This window comes from Megascapheus bottae, chromosome 1, assembly GCF_031878675.1.
Source record: "Megascapheus bottae isolate mThoBot1 chromosome 1, mThoBot2.hap1, whole genome shotgun sequence".
Lineage (NCBI taxonomy): Eukaryota > Metazoa > Chordata > Mammalia > Rodentia > Geomyidae > Megascapheus > Megascapheus bottae.
In genome coordinates, this window is record NC_143509.1 from 88,050,243 (window position 1) to 88,073,651 (window position 23,409).

The 23,409-nt window shown below is 33.4% G+C and overlaps 1 long non-coding RNA gene across 1 annotated transcript in view; it reads left to right on the forward strand.

Annotated features, from left to right (window-relative positions):
- LOC150069564 (uncharacterized) overlaps positions 1 to 20,652 on the forward strand; it is an 87,815-nt gene extending 67,163 nt beyond the window's left edge. The window contains exons 3-4 of the long non-coding RNA XR_016535552.1: positions 7,693 to 7,894; positions 20,459 to 20,652. This is a non-coding gene — a long non-coding RNA (uncharacterized LOC150069564). The remainder of the gene's footprint in view (positions 1 to 7,692; positions 7,895 to 20,458) is intronic.
- Positions 20,653 to 23,409: the final 2,757 nt, after the last annotated feature.

The following is a 23,409-nucleotide window of genomic DNA, read 5'->3' on the forward strand; positions in this document are numbered from 1 at the left end:
AAAGAAAAAAATAAATGTGATTTGAAACATATTTTTCTCAAAGAAACTGTATCTTAAAGGAAAAAAATTATAGGCACAGCTGGTGACTTCTGATCCACTATGTAATCTTGGTATTTTAGAAAAACTTAGATAAAATGTGAAGAACTAGCTCATTTCTCAATTTTTACGGAATGTATTTTGCATCTTAAGGAATATATAATAGGGTTGGTTAGAAATATCGAAAATGAAGAAAAATGCAGAGGATCAGAGATTCAAGTTTATAGGCTGTGTTTTAGCTCTAGAAGTATTTTTAAAGTGTGAGGTATGACCTGAGACTCACACTTGTAATCTTACCTACTCAAGAAGCTGAGATACAAGGATCTCAGGCAGACAAATCTTTAGACCTATTTCCAATTAGCCAGCAAAAACCCAGAAGTAGAATTGTGAGCCAAGTTGAGGCAACAGTCTCATGAGGACCTCAGTTCAAGCTCCAGTACTGGCAAAAACAAACAAAAATTCATGACAGCTAAAGAAAAAAAAATACATAAAAATAGGCACGAGACTTTTGTTTTGCTTGCCTGTTTGTAAACATTACGATGAATCCCATCTCTTTTTTTATGTTTTGGTCCATTTACTTATAATAATTTTGCTACTTTTAAGGGATATGAGATGACCAGGCCATGTTGATTTCTACTCTAATATGACTGTCCTGGCTCATGTATGTCATTTGAAACAATGTTAGAGGATTGGCCTATGTAACTCTGACCTCCACATAAAATACTGGCTCTGATTAAGTTAATTTGAGTCCAAAGCATATGGCATATTGAATCACATGTTCCATACGTGTTGAATTGTAACCTTGACCTGCATGTTTAATATATGTTAAAGTGTGATTGCATGTGATAATAGAGCATGTTAATTGGTTCTTTCAGTATGAAGTGTGTAGTCTGACAGGTAGATAAGAGGAAACGAAAATAAATTTTGCTGCTCTTTGTGGGAAAAGGCCCTTAAAAAGGAGAAAAATTGAGTATTTGCTGTCTTCAAACCTGTACAAGGATATCAGAAATAGAGCTCTGGAGATGGGATAGAAGAGAAGAGATACCTCTTGAATGTTTTCTAGACACTGCCACTATTTGAAGGTTTCACATAGAGCTCATTAACATCGGTTAAGGATGCAATAAATAGAGATTTAAAAAAAAAAAGAATATACTACTTCTGATTAGAAACATTCAAGGACCAGAATATGTGAGAGTATTTTTGTATCTTATAGCAGAATTACAAGCTCTGTTTGGAGAAATCCATTTATTTATTTACCACAAGAAAGAAAATTTCTCTAGTATACTTTAAATGCATTACAAGGATGACAGAAAGGCATGAATTTATAATATTTTTGAAGAAAGGATGAAACATTAGAATTTGGAATTCTGTTATTTCTAAATGGAGGAAATTTTCCCAAGCTAAAAATTTCAGGATCATGCCATTAATAGGAAATGACATAGACTTTTCTGTATACAGCCAAATGGATTAATTTCAATTTGGATAATGTCTTTTAAGTGGAAATGACAAATGTCAATTTGAAAATCAAATAAATTTTCCATATGTTTGAGGAAACCAGGAAGCTATGGCAATGATAATACATGAGGTAAAAGGGAAATATTCTCATTTATAGGATAAAGGAAAGGAGATGTTGGTCAAAGAGTATAATGTGTCAGATGGTATTAACAAGTTCTGGAGATTAACTGAACAACATAATGATTATAGGGAATAAAATATTTCATTATACTTGAAAATTGCTGAGAAAATACATCTTAAGTGTTCTTGCTATACTCATATATGTACACATATACAAACACAAAAGTAAATATACAAGATAATGAATATATTACATAGCTTACTCTAGTCCTTGTAACATATAAACATATATACATGCATATATCCATGAATATTTTATTAATTTACCTTAAAAATTTGGGGAGAAAAATAATGAAAAGTAAGAGTCATTCAAGTATTAGCAAAGGTATATAGTGCTTTATCTTTTGTTTTTACATTGTTTCCAAATATAAAGATTATGTTAACTTTGACTTTAATGAAAGTTTGAAGTAATACTTTAGTTAGATATAAATGATGTGTATAGTCACCATATTTCTTTTTATTTATTTATGTCTCAGAACTTATAAAGCAAAAATCTTGTTACTTTCAAAGAAAGATATGATGAATTCTAATGAATAAAGCATTTGAGAAGAGACAATGGAAAGTATAAACAAATGACTGGATATGTTGATTTCAAGGTGTATGTAAATTTTTCTTGAAATACATAAGTGGCTGTGTAAACCTATGTAGATTATAATAGAATCAATGTATAGAGAAACTTCCATTTCAGATGTCTATTTTAAAAGATTTATATTTCTGGCTCTTTTTTTTTGTTTAAATTCTACCTTGTTTGGGCATGTTGGCTTTAAATGACCATGTATACTAATGAGAAAGAAAACAATCATCCAGATGCTGTACCAAATATAACCCTGCAAATGGTATCAGCTTTTCCCAAGAATCCATATTGTCCTTGGATTTGGCTGCCGTATTATACTTTAAATGGAATTGATTGTGTGGTTGTAATGAAAGTAACAGATTGATTTCTCTCCAGTGCTACAAAGAGTAAATAGAAAAATGTACCTGTCTTGACCTGCATTCACAACCAATGGGATTTGCTAGCTTTAAACTCAATCCTTAATAAGAGATAAGATGCAAATGTAATAAAACAGGCTTCAAAGTTTACGAGTCTTTCACTAATCATTAAAGATATTTCTTGTTGCATTTAGATGTGGTATATTGATTAGATCACGGTCACCTAGGAAATGTTACTTTTTTAAAATGTGCTTCATAATTTATCATGTAATTAACATTTATAGTATAATGCTTTCATAAACATATGGAGATTCTTATAACAGGAGAAGAGTGAATTATTCAGTGTAAGCTGTATAAGTGTGTAGAATTATCACAATGAAACCCTTTTTACTGTTAATATAAATTAATAAGAATGATTGTATAAAACATTATTAGGCTAGGTAACACGATACAAAGATGTAATTTTGATTATCCTTAAAATAGATTTGTATCTGACGAAGATTAGTTTACCTTGGATTTATTGTCATTATTTATGGTTAGGAAGCATTTCTGTTGGTAGAATAAATTTTTACCTTGTGAATTATTAGAAAACATACACTATTATTATATTTTCTTAGCCTATTATGATTGTGCTATTCCTAAGAAACTATTTCCAATGGATTCAGAAATCTTACATTACTTACCCAAAAATGAAATGGCCATATTTATTAGTAAACTCATCTTATATTCTTTTCTTGATAACCAGAAGATACACATAGGATTCATACAGTTACATTTATTTTTATTTTATTAGAATATGAAAAATCCCTTTCTTATCCACCTTTTTGTAAATCAAACTCAGGTCCCCAGAACAGGGCATTTAATTATATACTGCAATTGGTAACTTCAGATTCCTGTAAGTGAAGGAATGCACAAAGCAAAGGAATAAACAAACAAACAAAAAGCAATCCTTAACTATTCATTTTTAAGCAACAGTTTCTTCACACGTTATGTGACTTTTTGGATTTGTTTTATGTTTTGGGAAAAACAGTTAGTATAATGATGCCTAAATGAGGCAAAACAAAACAAAATACAAACAGAAAAACTAAACACACACAAGACACTTTAAAACGCATACACAAGACACTTTAAAAAAACAAACACAAACACAAAAAAAGCTGATACATTGACTCTTCATGAGTCTCTGTTGTAGCTTCCAAGAGCTGCTGTTCTTTCTGCCCACTTGATGCCCTGCAGGTTATGGAGACAATTCACGGGAAAAGCTTAGACATCGAGCTTGCATGCTTCTTGACTCCATTTTAAACCTTTTGTTCACACCAGGGTGGCATTTTTTCACACCACATGTGGTAATTTTGACTCCTATCCAACTTGTCTTATAAAATCAAAGTCTGTGACTTTTTTTTTTTTTTTTAACATTCACAGGCTGCTTCCTGAACTGCTTCTGCTATTTGAGTATTTCCTAGTGATTGGTACAGAAGTTTGTAGCAAAATGACTTTTGGGGAGGAAATGAAAGAAGAGAGCAATAGGAAAAATGTTCCAGTCTGAAATACAGAAAATATATTTTGGATAATACACAAGTTGATTCTGTAAAGATCATATGTAAAAATAAAATACACTAGGTAATATTTTTATGATTTTGATTCGACTATGTGAGATGTTGAGGAGAATTGGGGGACATTATCTTCAGGTTACATAATGTTACTTTCTAAATGCTGTCATGCAATCCTGAACAAAAATATTTTCTTCATATTCCTCCATATTCCATAATATTTATAGTGCATAGTGAGATTAGAATGATTTCTTTTAAATATGACCACTAACATGCTCCATTTTCTTCTAAGCTGAACTGAGGGTAAAATCAAACATGCCATTTAAAAAATTCATCTGATTGAGATGCAACACTGAAATAATGTTTATAGCTTCCTCGTTTTAAAAATGTTATCATTTTTCTCCATGCTTAGATTCAAATATAAATTCAGTCATTCATAGTTATAATGATAAATTTCATGTCTATTTCAAAGAAATTATATGAACAACTAATTGAGAACATCAGATTCAGAAAATTTTATACACATATAAATTTAGGTGTTTGATTCTGTAATTACTATTAAACCTATGAAAACTACAAATAAAAATATTTTGCAGGCAATTTGTCAATGTACATAGTGGAGCTAGCAAAAATAAAAATCTTCCCTTTGAAATTCCCATCTTTTAATTACATTAATAGGAACAATAATATATTTTAAAACATTCCCTAAACATATATGTGCATGAATTATTTTGTAGAGATCAGTGGAGCAGTTATTTTATAAACAAAATCAATAGCTATGTGATTTCTCATTTTTTCTGCAGTTTTGCAATATTTTTAAAATTTTAAGTTGTTATTTTTGAATAAAAATAATGCAACCATGACATAAAGAGAAGTGTGAAATAATAATTTAATAGAAACAATATATTAGTATTTGTAGTACAAAATTTAAAATGAAAGAAGCTATTTGCATGCTTTTTAAAATTTTTAGCAGGAATGCCAGCCAAAGTAAATAAAATGACTTTAGATAATTTGAGTTGCATAATTTATATATCAGAAGAATCACATTGTGCTTTAGGATCAAATTTACATATCACAGAATTTTTATAGCCTTTATACCTTCTTTGAGAGAATTCCTAAGTAAATTTAGTATACATATGTGTTATTCATTATAATATATGAAATATGAAATGGATCCAATAAATTGAGTAAAACCTCAATTGAGAATTTATATTTTTATTTCTGACTTTCTGGAAATAAAAGCATGATCATCAAAAATATACATGGACAAATGACTCTCTATTGCAAGTTCTGAAGGAGTGACTAACAGAGAAAACTGTACAGATTTTCCTTTTCCAGATATAAAATTCCTTCAACCATAACTCCTATAAAGTGCTAGAAAATTAGAGGTGAATTGATTTCTAGGAAAATCTAAACCCTAATGTAAATGAAAATCTATTTGAAAGCATGTTAAATCTGAAATTTTCTTAAGCGTACATATATTTATCAAGTATTGTTTTTACCTCTACTTTCATAAAAAATCTCACTTCACTTGTAATAAAGACATATTTTTATTTAAAAAACAATCTTACAAAGATTTTATGAAAAATCCTTTCCATTAAAAGTGAAAGACAATTCAAAGAAGGTAAAATATCCAGATAAATTAAAAAAAATGTTTAACCACTTTTCTAGTAAACACCATATAAAAATACAAAACTAAAAATACAACGAACTATTTAAGAATACAAACAAAGCCAAAAAATTGTTGAAAAAATTAATAAAATGTACCTACTTTTTTGCAGTTCAAATGTTTGTTGGAAAAATACTCTATTTCATATGCATGCCAAAGAATGCAGAAATGGTTCTAACTCATCATTTCTCACTAACTACTGGAGAAAACCATGACTTTTATTGCTTTTACTTTCTTATTTCCTTCCTTCTCCTCCTATTCCCAGTTTCATCAGTCTTCTGGCCAGCATATCTTCTATTTTAGGTAGAACAAAATAAGATCCTCAAACAGACAAGTACAAAATAAACATCGTGCAGCTGAAGTGAAATAGCTTTTCTGCTTTTGCTCTATCCTGTATGTTAATATAGTCAGTTCATACATTTTGCCACAAAATTTAGCTTGGAAGTAAATCTCGGCTACCTAAAACTGGATGAAAAGAGAGTACTCATTGTGAATTATATTTCATCTGTCACAATAACCTTCCTTATTCTGCCATAGACCTCCCCTTTGCCTGTGGCAATTAGAGCAAACAGCTATGCCTTCAAGTATGAAATACTGGTTTCTTAAAACAAAACAAAATGAAACCCAATCTATCTCTCTCCCTCTTTCTCTTCCTCTCTCTCTCTCTCTCTGTGTCTCTCTCTCTGTGTCTCTCTCTGTATCTCTCTCTGTGTGTCTCTCTCCCTCGCTCCTTCTCTCCCTCTCTCCCTCTCTCCCCCTCTCCCTCTCTTCCTCTCTCTCTCTCTCTCTCTCTCTCTCTCTCTCTCTCTCTCTCTCTCTCTTACACACACACACACACACACACACACACACACACACACACACACACACACACACAATGCCTGCTACACCTTGGACAGAAGACACTGTATAAAAAATTTTAAAGTTATTCTGATTTAAAATGTCACTGTTAAAGAGCATTTCAGACTGAGTATGTTGCTAGAGTTGCTACTGATTATAATTAACATCTGTTATTGATGACAAGCAGTGAATTGTATTGAACATGAACTATAAACAATGCACTTTCATGCTGTATCCTTTCCAATTAAAACATGTCATGAGATAAAAATACTTGATACTTCATTTAACGTGCCAAATCAAAGTGATTTTTGTATCTCTTTCAAAACACAAAGGATTCATATACTTTTCGGTATAGTCAGTGCTTCAGAATAATATTTTCACAAAATTGTAAAGGTAGACAAAAATAAAGAAAATCTTTCCTTTAAACCAAGCTTATTAAACAATTTTGTTTAGCTTAAAATCAATGTGATCATTTGATTTACTTACTCTTACAATTCACTGAAATTACCTTGAGCAGTTCAAGTTCACCTTTGTGGAATTAAGCCTGTTAAATAATAGACAACCATTAAGCCATTTCTTTAAAAAAAAAAAAGATTCCTCAAATGTTTAGCTTAACACAGAGTACAGTAACTTGTCATTTCTACTTAGAAAACAGTTAAGGTAGAAGACCAACACAAGAAAACCAAGTGACAGCAAAGAAAATGTTTCTCTTCCCTGAAAGTAGTCACAGCTGCTGAAGTAAGGAGCTCAGTCATCTAAACAGTTAAAGGCAGAGAAATAATTTCAGTTAGCACAGAACTTCATAAAATCTGAAGAGAGAGAGAGAGAGAGAGAGAGAAAAAAATCTTGAGACTAAAAGGAAAACCTTTTGGCCCACTGCACAGGTTGGGCATAAAAGTGCTTGCTAAGCTATCTATTTCACACATGCAACGACAGAAGGTTCGATATTCATTCGATCGATGAGTGAAAAGGCACAATGGCAAAATCAGACAGACTTCTTTTCAAATACGGATCTCCAATGTCTCCCTACAGTCTGCAGATGCATGGCTGGTGGTGTGGCTCAGATGGAGCAAGAGTTACATCAAGGCTGCTTGCTCTCTGGACCGTGCGAACAGTCTAGACCAATGACCTGCTGCACCATGGCCTTTGAAGAAGAGGCAAGTTCGGTCACGATGAAGAAAAAATCAAGGCGTACCCCCTTTCACAATAGGGAGCAGCTCGAGGCTGCAAAGAGGTAAGCCGGGCAAGAAGAAAAACGGCATCTGCTTCCATGGTTACAGGCCAACTATGAGAACCTTGCTTTTCAAGGCAGTCTGTTCTCAGGCTCCCTCGCGGGCTATGTCATGCATTATAAGCGGAGGCAGGTTGAGCAGAAATCCGCAGAGTTATTTCAGAGTAAAATGATACAGAGCACATGGCTGGCAGGAAAAAAAAGTCACATGACTGTTTAGAACCAGACTTGGGATATTTCAGAATAGAATTCTCCACCCCCTCCCCTTTGTATACAAATTGAAATAAAGACAGTAAATTTATAGCTAACAAACAATAATGCAAAACATGATTTGTGTGTGTGTGTGTGTGTGTGTGTGTGTGTGTGTGTGTGTGTGTGGTGAGTGTGTGTGTCCTCAAGCTTTTCTCTGTGGAAAGGTCAAGGGGCCAAGATATCCTTTTTCCAGTGGCAGGACTATGTAGCCTATTGTTAATATAGTTTTAATGTCAATGCTATTTAAGATTTACCCCCTCCCCTTTCTTGTCACACTATAACATAGACACACACATATATATATATATATATATATATATATATACATACTGTGGTGATTTCTCTCCTTGATTTCTTTGTCTTTGCTGTGAAGTCTAAGATTTCCCCATTTTGATGTTTATTTCCATGGTTAGATCTCAGGAAGAAAAAGATGTTTGGTGAGAAACTTCCCTGGTGTGACGTTACTCTTTTAAGAGACCTGTAGGTTTTTGCTTTTTTTTTTTCTTTTTGCCTTTGAAATTTTGCTTAAGCATTCAAATCTACATCAAAACCAATAGCCTCAATGTATTTTTGTTCCTAATTCATGCTTTTGTTTGTAATTTATTCAGTGTTTGGTAAATCAATGCATCTGTAGGTTCAGACATAGTTTACTTTTTCTGTGAGCTGTTTAGTTACTAAAGTTGAATCTGACTCTATGATATATTAACAGCTTAGGCTATTTTAATACAAATCTTATCAAAATGGAAGACTATAGATTCTGTATTGAGGAAAGACTTAGGAAGATAACTACCCAAAATGCAGATGTGTGTAGGAATAATCTAGATAAAACCTGCCTTTGACAATGTGGCAAGGCTTGATGTTAAATGAGCTCTGATTCTGTTATCTTCTACCTATAAGCAATTAACTGTAGTTATTCCTTACAGATTACCCTTTGAACAATAGTTGTTTGCAAGTGTGCCATAAAAATAAAGGATTGAAAAAGAGATGTTTTGAAGAACAAGGCATGAAACCACATTAATTAAATTCATTCTGCAGAAGTACATTTAAAATTTGAGTATTGGTGGGGGGCAGAATGATCATCTGCTTACTGAAATACCCCCTCTGTCTGAGTTATTAAATGACTGAATAATGCATAATAGGCTACATGTAGATTACAACAAAAGCTCCATTCCCAAAAGAAGCTAGGTATTTTAATAAAAGTGAGGATCTTATATATAAAAACTCCTTTCAAATACATACCCTAAAGGAAAATTTCTCTGTAGCTTTGCAAAAGCAATTAAGTGTTTTGTGATTATGATAATGATGATTTTATGCTTATAACTGAGAAACTAGAAAATTATCTTCAGACTTTTTTCAAACTGGTGCCTTGTCCTGAGCTACAGAAACATGGCTTCTAGGGGAAAACATATACTTGCAGGGTTATTTCTTTGAATGTGTTCATTCCTCATTTTGCATGGTGAGAAAAGGCTAAAATGGGAACTCTCGAAGCATCATTATTTTAGTATAATAATAATTCTACATTAGTGAAAGCAGGGAATCAGTCCTATTCAAATTCATTTTTAAAATGTCACATTTTCATTTCTTGTAATATCTTACAAGCTGCTAAGGTGATTCAAGAACAGTTTCTTTGAGGTAGTGATTTGCTCTGCTTACAAAGGTCAAGTGTCAGATAGTTCTTCATTGGAAAATTTAGCTGTCTGAAGAAAGACAAAAACAAAACAAAATACACTAATGTTTACACATCGCATGATAATTTCTAGGTTGTAGTTAAAGGAAATTTTGGCTAAACCATCAAGTAATTGTAAGATAGCTAGTCCTTGCTGTTTTTTTCTACTTAACATTTAGGATTGGTCTTCTTCTTCATGTTGTGAAAGCTTATTCAGTCAAAAAAATTCAAGTGTGAACACAAACCAAATTGCCTTGACAAATATGGACAAGCATAGACACTTGCATTGTAGTTTGCTATAAAAATGTGTTAGACTGAAATATTTTCAAATTGTAGAGTACTTACTGTGATCTCCCCACTGTAAAAGTTAAAAAAAATTAAAAAAGAAAACTAATGGAGCACTTTAATCTTATAAGTGGAATGAAGAAATTGGAAGTTTTTCATGTCCTTGCATCTGATAGGCTTTGAATATAGTACATGCACAATAAATATTCTGAATAATCTTCTGTGACTGTAGCAGTCAGAGTTCTATAAGAATAGCACAGTGAAATTATGTTTACCTTTTCTTAGGAACTTGCTATATAAATGAGTGCACTTCGTCGGTAATATGGCTTTACTAAGTGCCAAATAAGAGTTCAGGGAAGCTGTAAGTGTGTGACTTGAGCCACAATTCTGTAGCAGATGTTAAGGAATGCTACTCTGAAAGTGTTCATTGGTGTCACAGGAAAAGTACCAGGAAGGAAATACATGTGAACAGGATGCAGTAATTCTTGCAGACCTTGTATATTTAAGGAAATTTTTTATGCACATAGATTTTAGGACATAAATTCCAAGGACTGATACACATTACACATCCTCAAGAAGGCACATCATTGATATCGTTTCACAGCATTATTTAACCAACTTTGTTCATACAGCCTAATCTGTCTTAATATTATGATGAACAGAGCTGGTTTACACTAGACTTAGTAAGCAACTGCAAATATGCTTTGTGTGTGTGTGTGTGTGTGTGTGTGTGTGTGTGTGTGTGTGTTCATGTGTTTGGTACTGGATTTTACACTCAAGGCCTTGCACTTTTTAACCAGGTGCTCTTCCATTTGAGCCATGCTCCCAGTGTATTTTGCTTTAGTGATTTTCTCTCAGATAGGGTATTGAAGTTTTGCCTGGGGCTGATGTCAAAGTTCTGAAAATTGCTAAGCACCCTTGAAATGGGTCACATTACTGCCTCATGTCCTTTCTTTTGAGTTTCATAAAAGCAAAATGAAGTATCTTTAAGAAGTGCACGTTTGTATTGCATATTATTAACTCTTAGCAGTTTTATCAGAAGGATTAACCTGATTTACATCTTGGATGAAATTAGTAAGGGGAAACTGAAAATAGAAAATTTATTAATTATAAAATTGAAAAGTACATTTTCACAGATAGGCTGCTTAATTCCAAGCTTATCTTTACAAACTTACTATGCATAAAATGTAGGTAAAACTTCTAAATGTGGTTGTATTGTAGATACAGATACTTGGACTATATAACTGACTTAGAATATGAGTTGATTCTTCCAGAGCCATGTAACCTGAAGCAGTGAGTTCTACAGTGATGCATTTCATGTATTTTGTGGAACCTTCTTTCTGACAATACATGGGATGATTTACATTAAGCTAATTACTTTTTGTGAACTTTATGTATACATCATACATATTTAGTTTATCTAAGTGTATATTTTGTGCCAAGTATTATGCCATTACTTGAGAATTAAATATGACTAATATATGGCATTGTCAGTTATGGAGTTCAAAGTTCAATGCACAAAGAATGAATTATGAATTCCCAGAAATCTCCAAATTTATTCTAAAAATATTGCATGCTTTTCAGGATTCTGTTCTTATCACAGTGTAGATGTTACTATATTCCAGGGAGCTCTGTGCTCACACAGATAATTATGAACAGGACAATCAGGAAGGCAAAGATAGAACATTTAATATTATCGTTTTAAGACTATGGAAAAGATACTTGGAAAAATGTGTACATCGTATTTATAAATATCAGGACATATTTATCATAAAATCAAGATTCTCAGAGAATGCTTCATAATCATCATCAAATAAATATAATCAATTCAAAAAGATGGAAATTCTGTTAGGCATCCAAATTGATGATATCCTCTGTGTGTGTGTGTGTGTGTGTGCGTGCGTGTGTGTGTATCTGTAATGCATGTTTGAGAAATCATTGGATATTTATTCCACTTGGAGAAAAAGAATCATAAATATGTATAATAACATACTTATGCAAATGCTGAACAAGTATATATTTATAAAATGTTCTGTTGCATCAAGTACATTGAAAAAGCAAACTTTTAGTCCTGAAAAATTTTCTTACCCATGTCATAAAATCTGGAACCCTTCTTCCATTTAAACAGCTCTTCCCCAATTGGAAAAGATAATAATTACATGTGAAAAGTTTTCAAATGATTTATTTATTTGATGCCAGACGTTGAGAGAAAATACTGATGAAATTTAAATTCATAAGCATTATTATGTTTCAATTTTTACATAGAAAAATAATCATTTTAGTGCATTTTCAAGGAAGCTATTTTTCCTCTTGATAACACAACATTAAACAAAAAACAGTACTTATTTAGAAAACAATTTTTTTCCCAGACCCAGGTTAGCTTTTAAAATATTTCACTTTTCATTAGGTTCTCTACACCTTGTACCCTTTCCTTCTTTCTTAACCTATATACACCTTCACTTCCTTATATTTTTACTCTGGTAGAAATTTTTGGTGATAAATCAATAACATATACTTATAATCAACAAATGGGGACTATTTTTAAAAACATGTACAAATCCTCCCATTAATAAACTGTAGTGAATCAATCTCAGCTCTACACATTCCACTATGCCTTGAAAAACATTTATCTGAATTTTCAAAGATGCAAAATACAAACAGGCTTGACCTTCTCACTCTTGTTCTTTGTTTTACCTAAGGGACAAGGCAGACATATGATTATTGGAAGCCATGCTTAACTTCCATATGGCTCTGCCTCCCACAAATAATTGCTATTATTACAAAAATCACTCAAAGCAATTTCCCTCATTCATATTTATGTTGAGTATCAAATGCAATCTACTTGGCTTTGTACTGTGTCTGTGTGTATGAAAAATCCGGAGGTAAACATTAGTTAAAATAAATATCTCTCAATACTTCATTTATAAAGATGGATGCAAAATGTCATGGCTACCTATACCTTTATTTATTTTGCTGTTCTTTTTTTCCTCAGAGAAATGATAAAGTACATTGTCATTTATTTCCATAAAACTGATCAATTTTCCTTTAATTAAGAAACATCTCGTGGGGCTGGGAGTTTGGCCTAGTGGTAGAGTGCTTGCCTAGCATACATGAAGACCCAGGTTCAATTCCTCGTTACCACATACATAGAAAAAAGCTGGAGGTGGTGCTGTGGCTCAAGTAGTAGAACTCTAGCCTTGAGAAAACCCAAAGACAGTGCTCAGGTCCTGAGTTCAAGGCCCTGGACTGGCACCCCCACCACCAACAATCCCACAAAAAAGGAAAAAAAAAACCAACATTCTTCAAATAATTTTTCTGTGAAGGGCCATATTCATGGCCTAAACTATATGCCTTTTGAATTCATACTTGCCATATACTTTCGCAAATTATTTTATCAGTATTATATATTTGTATTATATTAATTTGATATATATATACTTGAATGTAGAGAAATTTATGTTTTTTGATGTTAGCTAGACTGTCAATTTTAGTATTCCTTCAAATTGGAGAAATCAGGCTGTGGATATAACTCACAGGAAAAGTATTTGCCTAATAGGCACAAGGCCTTGGGTTTGATCTTCAATATCACAAAATAAATGGTGACTATAGGGATAAAGTTAATATTCAAATTTGGATTTGGCTATATGAGCAGATAACTATGGCTCCAGACATTTTAAATTTGAAATGATGTATTTCAGACAAGCAATGGCACTGGTGGTCGGTACATCAAATGTAATGACAACAATGCTGTCATTCTGAGGATCTTGATTCAAATCTTGAATTCTCTCCTGATTCTAATGTTAACTTAGAGTCTTAACTTTTATAATCCTACTTCTTATCTTTTTTGCTTGCTCCAATCTAAATTAAGAAAATGCTTCACAATTAAACAATGTACGAGGAGACAATACTTGCAGATTCCTACTCTTATTCTTTAAATAGCATACTTAAACCCAATACTCCAGGTTCTATTGATATCTTTTTCATCTTTTTTTTTTTTTTTGGTGTGTCATGGGACTTGAACTCTGGGCCTGGGTGTTGTCCCTGAGCTCTTCAGCTTAAGGCTATCGCTCTACACCTGGAGCCACAGCCTCACTTCCAATTTTCTGGTGGTTAATTGGAGATAAGAGTCTCTCGGATTTTTGTGCCTGGGCTGGCTTTGAGCCATGATCCTCAGATCTCAGCCTCCTAAGCAGTCATGAGTCACCGGCACTGGGCTTATTGATATCTTCTTACATTAGTTAAAATAATGCATTCAACTTTCAATTTGAAGTTCTTTGTATCTATCTATCTATCTATCTATCTATCTATCTATCTATCTATCTATCTATCTATTGGTGCTACTTCTGGGGCTTGAATTCAGGGCCTCATCACTGTCCCTGACTTTTTATGCTCAAGGCAAGCATTCTACCACTTTGAGCCACGGCTCCCTTTTCAGTTTTTTGGTAGTTAATTATAGATACGAATTTCATGGAAGCTGGGAAGGTGGCTCCATGCCTGTAATCCTAGCTACTTAGGAGGCTGAGATCTGAAGATCAAGGTTCAAAGCCAGCCTAGGCACAAAAGGACCTGAGACTCTTATCTCCAGTTAACCTCTAGAAAACAGGAATGGGACTTGTCTCAAGGTTAGGGTGGCAGACTTGAGCTGAAGAGCTCAGGAACAGCACCCAGGCCCAGGGGTAGAGTGGTAGCCTTGACCTGAAGAGCTCAGGGACAGCGTCCAGGCCAAGTTCAAGCCCCATGACCCACCAAAAAAAAAATTCATGGACTTCCATGCCTATGATCTTCATATCTCAGCCTCCTGAGTAGCTAGGAGCTACTGAGTCCTGAGCTACAGGACCTACTAAGGATATTTTTCAAAAAGATCTTTATTACTTTTTTATTTCATAATTATTAACTTATTCATCAAGCAGGCACTTAGTGTTTAGCTCCTGTGCATAATGCATTATCCTAGCTGATAATAGTGCTATATATACCTATTATATGTATATTTGTGCCTTATAATGATACATACACATGCATATACTTCTATCATCTATGTAAGATTGTATGTATGTATCTATCTATTGATCTATCTATCACCAATCATCTGTCTATTATATAGTGATTTCTTCATGATTTTTTCAGTGTATCGACCTGTACACTTGGAGACAACATTTGGAAGTGCTCAGCCTCTGTACCTCTTTTACTTGTGTTTTATATGCAATATCATCTTCTGGGATATGGGGATGAGACTTTTGAACACCTCTAAAAATTGATTTGAAAAGAGCTTTTGTAAAATCTTAAAATCATATACTAAGCTGTTACTTCCCTTTGTACTCACTTGAATTTTATTCACAGCAGACTATGCTAATTGCATTGTCATTTTAACCTTCATTTCAATATCACCTTTTGAAATTATCATTTCACTACCATGGGATCATTCGCCCTATGTTATTTGTTTTATGGCACTTTCTATTACCTGGAATTACCTTCCTCATGGATTTGCTTGTGTGCTGTATATCTCTTTAGTCAATAAGATTTTATTACTTCTTTACGAGGAGGCCAACACTGTCATAGAAATTAGGGGCTTGGTTATTTGAAATTGGATAAGGAAGGGGGGAAAACAAGATGAGGGGCAGGGTGGGGAGAGGGAAATGGGGACCAAGGCATGAGAAAGGGTATCAATGTATGTGAAGCAATGCACCTTCTATCTGGTGAATATAATGTAACTCTCCTCTTAGTTACAATAAAAAAATATATGGAAAAAAAACAAAACAAAAAAACCAACCAAACAAAAAAAGAAATTAGGAGTTGGTGAACCAGTGGTGTACCCTGAAGGAGATAGATGCTAATAAATATTGACAATGATAACTATCGATAGTAAGATGTGCTACTAAGAAAAGTAAAGCATGCCGAAGGAGAGTGAAGATCTTTATGCTATTTTTTGTCTGATGTTCAGGATAGGTGTTAGTGCTCAGGTGCTATTTATTCAAAGGTGAGGAATTAGTAATAGTGGGTGCTAAACACATAATTAAGGGGAAAGTGTGCCAAGCAGAGAGACAGCTAATGGTAAAGACCATCTAAGGATGAGATGTGCAAGGATAAGTAGGGGCCAAAGTAACTGTAGTGCTGCAATCTTTGGGAATCTGCTGATGAGATCAGAGAGTTGAAGGTTGGAGGTGGGTAGAGACTGAGCATGTTCCAGGGTAGCTAGATCTTATGGGTTAAGATTTGAGAACTCTGACTGAAGAGTCAGAGAAGTGGCCACAGCAGACTCAGGGGACAATGGCTACTATGTGGAGGGAAATACACAAGATCAGAGGCTGAATAAGGAATTACTTTTATGTGGGAACTCTGTCTTTTCAGTTTAATGGAATTCTATAGGCTCATCTATTCTGGACCATGCCATCATGTCTCTTTAAATTATCCACAGTGTGAATGTTGATGTGGAAGGAATCTGTAAAAGCAGTAAAGCAGATATTTCTTCCTCAAGAGGGACAATTGTAGCTTAGACTAGGGTGATACTGACAGATGTGACAGGAGGTGATCAGATTACAGAAAGAATCTTCAAAGGAAGCATAGGCTATGCTGAATGATTGATACATGACCAAAAATGATGACTTCTGAGATAATAGGAAAAAAGAAGAGGGTTTTTGTTCTAATTTTTATACCTAAATAACTTAAAGGAAGGCTGTCATTGATTAAAAATGGTAATGACTTTAGGAGGAATAGTTTAGAAAATGAATACCAAGGATCTGATTTTGATAAATATAATTGGAAATTTGGTCTGTGAAGTTTGTCCAAGAAGAGAGAGTGGGTGTGGAAGTTGGATACATGATTTTAGTAGTCTGTCATTTAAATCTATATTAAAAGGACTCATTCTCTTTAGCATATCCAAAATGATTTGGTCATTTGTGTTACAAACTGTATATATAAAGTATAACATCTTCCTGCCTTTTCTTATAAGGGTCTTCCATTGAAAATCCATTTAAATAATATTTATATCATTTATACACTTGAATTTATCTGTTTACAGGCTAGGTTGTATGGATTAGATTAGATTTCATACATAGAAATTTCAATCTTAGTTAAAATAACAAAACCAGAGTGTACTTCAAGATGTACTATAATTTTATAGTGTGATGTTGAAAATAGAAAAAAAATTGACTTAAATTTTAGATACAGATTTGTTTTAGTCATCCAACAGAAAATATTTCTGATTTTCCCAGGCTTGGAGCACATGACATATCATGCTCAATGTTCTAGCCTGTTAGTTACAGCCCCTAAAGTAGTGAGGTCAATAAGTTGTATTCATGGCCAGAGCATTTTATTTCCAGGGTTCCTTATTTCTTCTTGCATCTTTCTCCATATTCTACAGGGCAGATGCTCTGTTATACTTATGTGAGCTACCATGATGAGAGATGGTCTCTGGCCAGTTTAAAAAAGATATTTAATATTGGGGAGAAATACTCCTTGTGTATTTGCTATTGATTCTGATGCATAATCAAAACAGCCTGAGTAGTTACCACTTCTCCCACACAATTGAGTACCATGGATATGGGCTGTCATTTAATTGGTGGATAGTGTGACTTAACCTAAGTTGCTTTGCTCCTCCACCAGTCAGGTATTATTCTACTTAGACACTTGGCAACAAATACTCATCTGAGATTACATGTCTTTTCTCACATAGCTTAGTGAGATAGTTTCAAAAACCAAAACAGAAAACCAGACTAAATCAAGAACAATAAATTATAGAAAGACTTTCTGTCCAAGTACAGATGGATATTAACAAGTACACATAGTACCAAATGGTCTGGTGCAAAAATCTGGATGAGATTTGTGTTCTGTCTCCTCTTAGGTCTATCACCTGGCTCACTGAAGGAAATCTTACTGGAGAGCAAATACTGTGGGCTTTCTAGATGCAACAAGTGAAGGCTCCTTTTCCCTCTATATGAGGAGTGGGTCATTGGTAAAATAGACCCCAGATTTAGACTTTTACTTCAAAATTCGGAGATGTATACTTATACTGCTGTTTCATACACTTTGGTCACCAATTTAGGAAGTGATTGCTCAGTATTTCTAGCCAATTTTTAGTCGTCTCTTCAACAGAAACTTATTAGTAGCAATCATTTATAAATTCTCAGATTCTCATATATAATTTCATGCAATGTTTGATTCATCTGACATGGTTGACCTTATGGTATACACATTGAATAAAAATGGGACATCTTAATGAATGTAGAAAATGGATACCTGATTTTGTTTGGTTTTTATTTTTCAGATCATAGCTAAATTTTTTTCTAGCATGTTGATTAATATAAGCCAAAATACTGAGGACTATTTGCTATTGTGTTCAAAGTAAATTACAAGCAACGTGGGATAATTAAGGATATTTTTCTCAGTGCTTTATGTAAAATTGAACTGAAGCTTGCATTATTATTATTATTTTTTTTTTGCCAGTCCTGGGCTTGAGCTCAGGGCTTGAGCACTGTCCTTGGACTTTCTCAAGGCTAGCACTCTACCACTTGAGCCTCAGCACCACTTCCGGCTTTTTGCTATGTATGTGGGGTACCGAGGAATCGAACCCGGGTCTTCTTCGTGCATGCTAGGCAAGCACTCTACCACTAGGCCAAACTCCCGGCCCCATATTTTTTTTAACATTTGCAGATGTATTAGTATTGGTTTTAAGAGGAAAATAGATTTCATTCCAATAATTCAGTAGTTTATTTTACTCTTCACCTGCTCAATACCTATTTTTCTTTAAACCATTATATGTATTTATGTATATTGCATATAATTTAATTATTTATGCATTGTATAGTATTTTCAAATAGAAAACTATATCATTTTAAAATGAAAATCTTGAAATACTGTGTTAAAATGTTCAATTTTATTTTCCTCTTTCTGCATATTCGTGGTCTCAGGAGGACACTAGCCTTGCTAAATATTTGAGTTTCCAAATAACTTGCCAACTGTGAATGAACTAGATGAACAGAGGAAAACATTCTTTCTACTGCCTGCATTAATATTCTGGTGTTTGAAAAACTGGCCTCGACCATTAATCACTGTGTTAGTATTTGTAACTTCTTACAGAGTTGGGGTATGACTCGTAAAACCCTGTCAGTACGCATGTGTTCTCCAAAATCCTCACTTCATTTCAAATTCTCTCAGTTACTGTTATGGGTAAATAACGTTTAGTTGGTTCTGACAGCAAATAGAATTGGTAAAAAAAATAAATTGCAAACAGACATATAAAAATGACTTATTTTAAAATACTTGTAAAGTGCTTGAAATAGTGCTTCAATTTTTACAGTTTTAGACATTATGCTCATATGATCGCATATTAAATACTTAAAGTAACACTGTATTTCAAACATAGCATCTCACTCCTAAACACTGTGATCATAAAGTGTATATAAATTTATAGATATTAAATAAGCTTATTAGTGGCATTTTGTTTCTTTAGTCACTGATCAATTTTTATCTGTAAAATATGTTTTGTTAGCCAGGCACAGTGGCTTATGCCAGTAATCTTAGCTACTCAGGTGGGTGAGATCTAAGGATCACAGTTCAAAGCCAGCCTGGGCACTAAAGAACCAGTTAACCACTAGAAATGGGAAGTAGGGCTGTGGCTCAAGGGGTAGGGTGGTAGCCTTGAGCTAAAGAATTCAGGGACAGCACCCAGGCCTGGAGTTCAAGCCCCATGACTCCCCCCCCAACACACACACACATACACACACACACACACATACACAAATATATATATATATGTTTTGTTTTATAAATAATATAATACAATTTAACTCATATAACATAATTGTAGATCCACTTTTAATGTCTTAATGAATTTTAATTTGTGAATTTTGATTTTTTTTTTTTTGCCAATCCTGGGGTCTGAACTCAGTGCATGGGCACTGTCCTTGAGGTTTCTCAAGGTTAGTGCTCTACCACTTGAGCTACAGCAACACTTCTGGATTTTTCTGTGTATGTGGTACCGAGGAATTGAACCCAGGGTTTCATGCATGCTAGGCAAGCACTCTGCCACTAGGCCATGCACCCAACCAATTTTTATATTTTGTTATGATACATTTTGAAATTTCACTGACCTACTATAATCTGAATTGATTATTATTAGCATTTTATTGATACTTTTATGTGATATTTTTAAGAAATTGAAGAGTATAGCTAATTTTTTTAATTAAGAAAGTTTCAATGGACAGTTGTAAAAGTGTAGTATTTAAAAGTTTTAAACATGATCTTAGAGAGGAAGCTTTAGTTTTCAACCTTTTTGTTCTCTGTAACTGTGAAATGAACAATTTGGTGTCTGTCAATTCATGGAAATTTTTATAGATGACCATAATTTGATTCATTTCTTTTCCTTTTAGGTTATTGACTATTAAATGGTATTAAAAAGGGACAACTCCAAAGTAACAGTAAGTCTTACTTATTTGGAAGACATATTGTTTTACTATTGCACTGCATACACTACCACCACTGGTGATTTTCCTCTTACTGTGTTTGTATAATAGCATAGGTCATAAAAGTGTGAGAGAAAACTAGACTTCAAAGTAGCCTTCAATTTGAAACCAAAATATGTCAAATCAACTTTTGTAGTTAACCATTTCTAGATTTAATAAGTTTTAGCACAATCCTATTGTTCAAGGAAAATCTACAAAAATATATCATTTCCTATTTAATGTCTTGAATTCCTTAAAGAATTATTGTCACATTTGGTACAAATGCTTTCAAATTAAATGTTCTTATAGTAAAATTAAAATATTCTATTTTTTCCACTGTGCAGAAAATAACAATATTTATGCTTCATTTAAACTTTGTCCATCAGAAGAGGTACTTCTTAAAGATAAAAATAATGTCTTATTAATCAAATAGACACGACTGCCCTTACTTGATTATTGATCTTGATTAGATATAATGTACCTATATCAAATTTTTATATAGTGCTTCTAAACCAAGATTTATAATATGTTTATTACTTACAAAATTTAAATTAGCTATCAATTTCCTTTTGAAGTAAAACAGCTAAGTCAGACACTGAACTAGTAGATATCCTTGTTTCATCGCATTACCCATTATAATTTGAAATGTGTGTTTTGGCTTAATTATCAGCCTAGACCTTCATAAAATGTAATTTTATTAAAATGGATTAATGTCTACTTCTGTTATTAATATTTTTTTCCTGAGCCACTTGTTACTTAAAGATGGCTGATTCAGTAATATAAGTAGTGAAAACCTCAACAATAAAAGGGGAAAAAACATGGTTAAATTAAAAACAGTAGGTAAAAGACTGGATGTATACTCATTTCTTGAGAGGCGGAGGTAGAAGATCATAGACAGAGGCTGGCTCTAGGCAGAAGTGTGAGGCCTGATCTCAAAAATAAAATTAATGCAAATAGACCAAAGGGGGGCCCAAACCCATGCTCATTGCTATATATGAGGCAAATTGAGAGAATCACAGTTTGAGATCAGCCTGAGCCTAGTAGTGAAGCTTCCATAATTATTATATAATTTTTTAGAAGCATATTGTTTTAATATTGCATTGCATACTCTACCATGACTGGTAATTTTTCCTCTTATTGTTTGTATAATAGCATAGGTTATAAAAGTGTGAAAGAAAACTAGACTTCAAAGTAGCCTTCAATTTAAAACCCAAACATCTCGGGGGCTGTGAGTTTGGCCTAGTGGTAAAGTGTTTGCCTAGCATGCACAAAGACCTGGGTTCGATTCCTCGGTAGGACATACATAGAAAAAAGCCCAAAGTGGTGCTGAGGCTCAAGTGGTAGAGCTCTAGCCTTGAGAAAGTCCAAGGACAGTGCTCAGGCCCTGAGCTCAAGCCCAGGACTGGCAAAAAAAAAAAAAAAAACAAACCCAAACATCTCAAATCAACTTTTGTAGTTAATTATTTCTAGATTTTGATTCTAGATAGATTCTAGATTCAATGCTTAAATGTTATATCTGAAATTCCAGCTGTAGGAGAAACATAATGGCTAGTGTGAGCACAAAGTAAGACCTCACCTTTAAAATAATCGGGGAAAACAAGGCTCCGGAAGGCTAAGTAATATAGTATCTGCCTTGTAAGCATGAAGCCATGAGATAAATACCCAATACTTCAAAAAAAAAAAAAAAACCAAAGCAGCAACAGAAGTGCACAAAGAAAATTAAAACAAATAGGGCTGTTTAATTCAAGTGGCAAAGCATGCATCCAGTAAGCATATAGCCATGTGTTGTTATCTTAACACTTCTGCAAAAGAAACCTTAAAAAAATCGTGAATTTTTATATACATGTGTAGGATTCAACAGAGATTTTGTGGGCAGATAATAATATATAATCAAGTATTTGTAGCTATGTAATTATAGATTATACACATATAATTTAGAATATATTTAAATAAATTATGTATATATGTAAGTAAATTACGTAAGAATATATAAACATTAAAGTGTATAATTATACAGATATGAAACTGCAAAGTAATACTTTGTAAAACTCAAAACAAACACTTATAAGAGAGAAATATTAGTAATCATTTCCTTTTTCTCTTCCTTTCTCTTCTTGGGAGCTCAGTCTGCCCCTCTACCTCATTCTCATGAATTCCTCCAAACTCAGAAAGCACGGGTACACATTTATCCATCTCTGTCAGCAAAGAAAAGCAAAGGTATATTTTTGCCAATATGGTTTGTTATTTGCAAAATAACAAACACCCAGCACTTCAACTTGGGTTTCATAGATGCCCTTTCTGGTTAATGTACATAATATCCCCAGATCTGATAGCCATACAAAAATGACTTTAATGGTCATTGCAAAGCAGAAAATCAAGATTGATGAAGTGAGCTTCAATTTAGTAGTCTACCTGGTGGATCTAGGCTGTTGGATTATGTGAGCAGGGATTATGATTTCTTTCCAATGGACTAAATTGGGCAGTTTAATTCTCTATCTGGTCTTGATTATTGGTATACACACTAAAGAGAAAACACAGCAGTTGAAGGGAGGATATATATAGAGAAGGATGAAAATCAGTGGTATATTGCTGTGTCCCCTCTGTATAACAAGTTTTATCTCCAGATCTGACCTAGAGACATTAGTCAATCTCTGTGCCTAGGAATATGGTTTCTGGACTTCCAGCTTGCACTTCCTATGAATCTAATCTATGAATATTTTGACACAGTTATTTTGTGTCCGTTGATTCAAGTAATTAAATTTAAGTTTTTAAATGTATATTTCCCAGTTTCTCATTTTTTTTGCATGTCTAAAAATATTAATCAGTGACAATTTGGGACAATTAGTAATCTGGATTCTACTGCTGTTTAAGAAGTATTG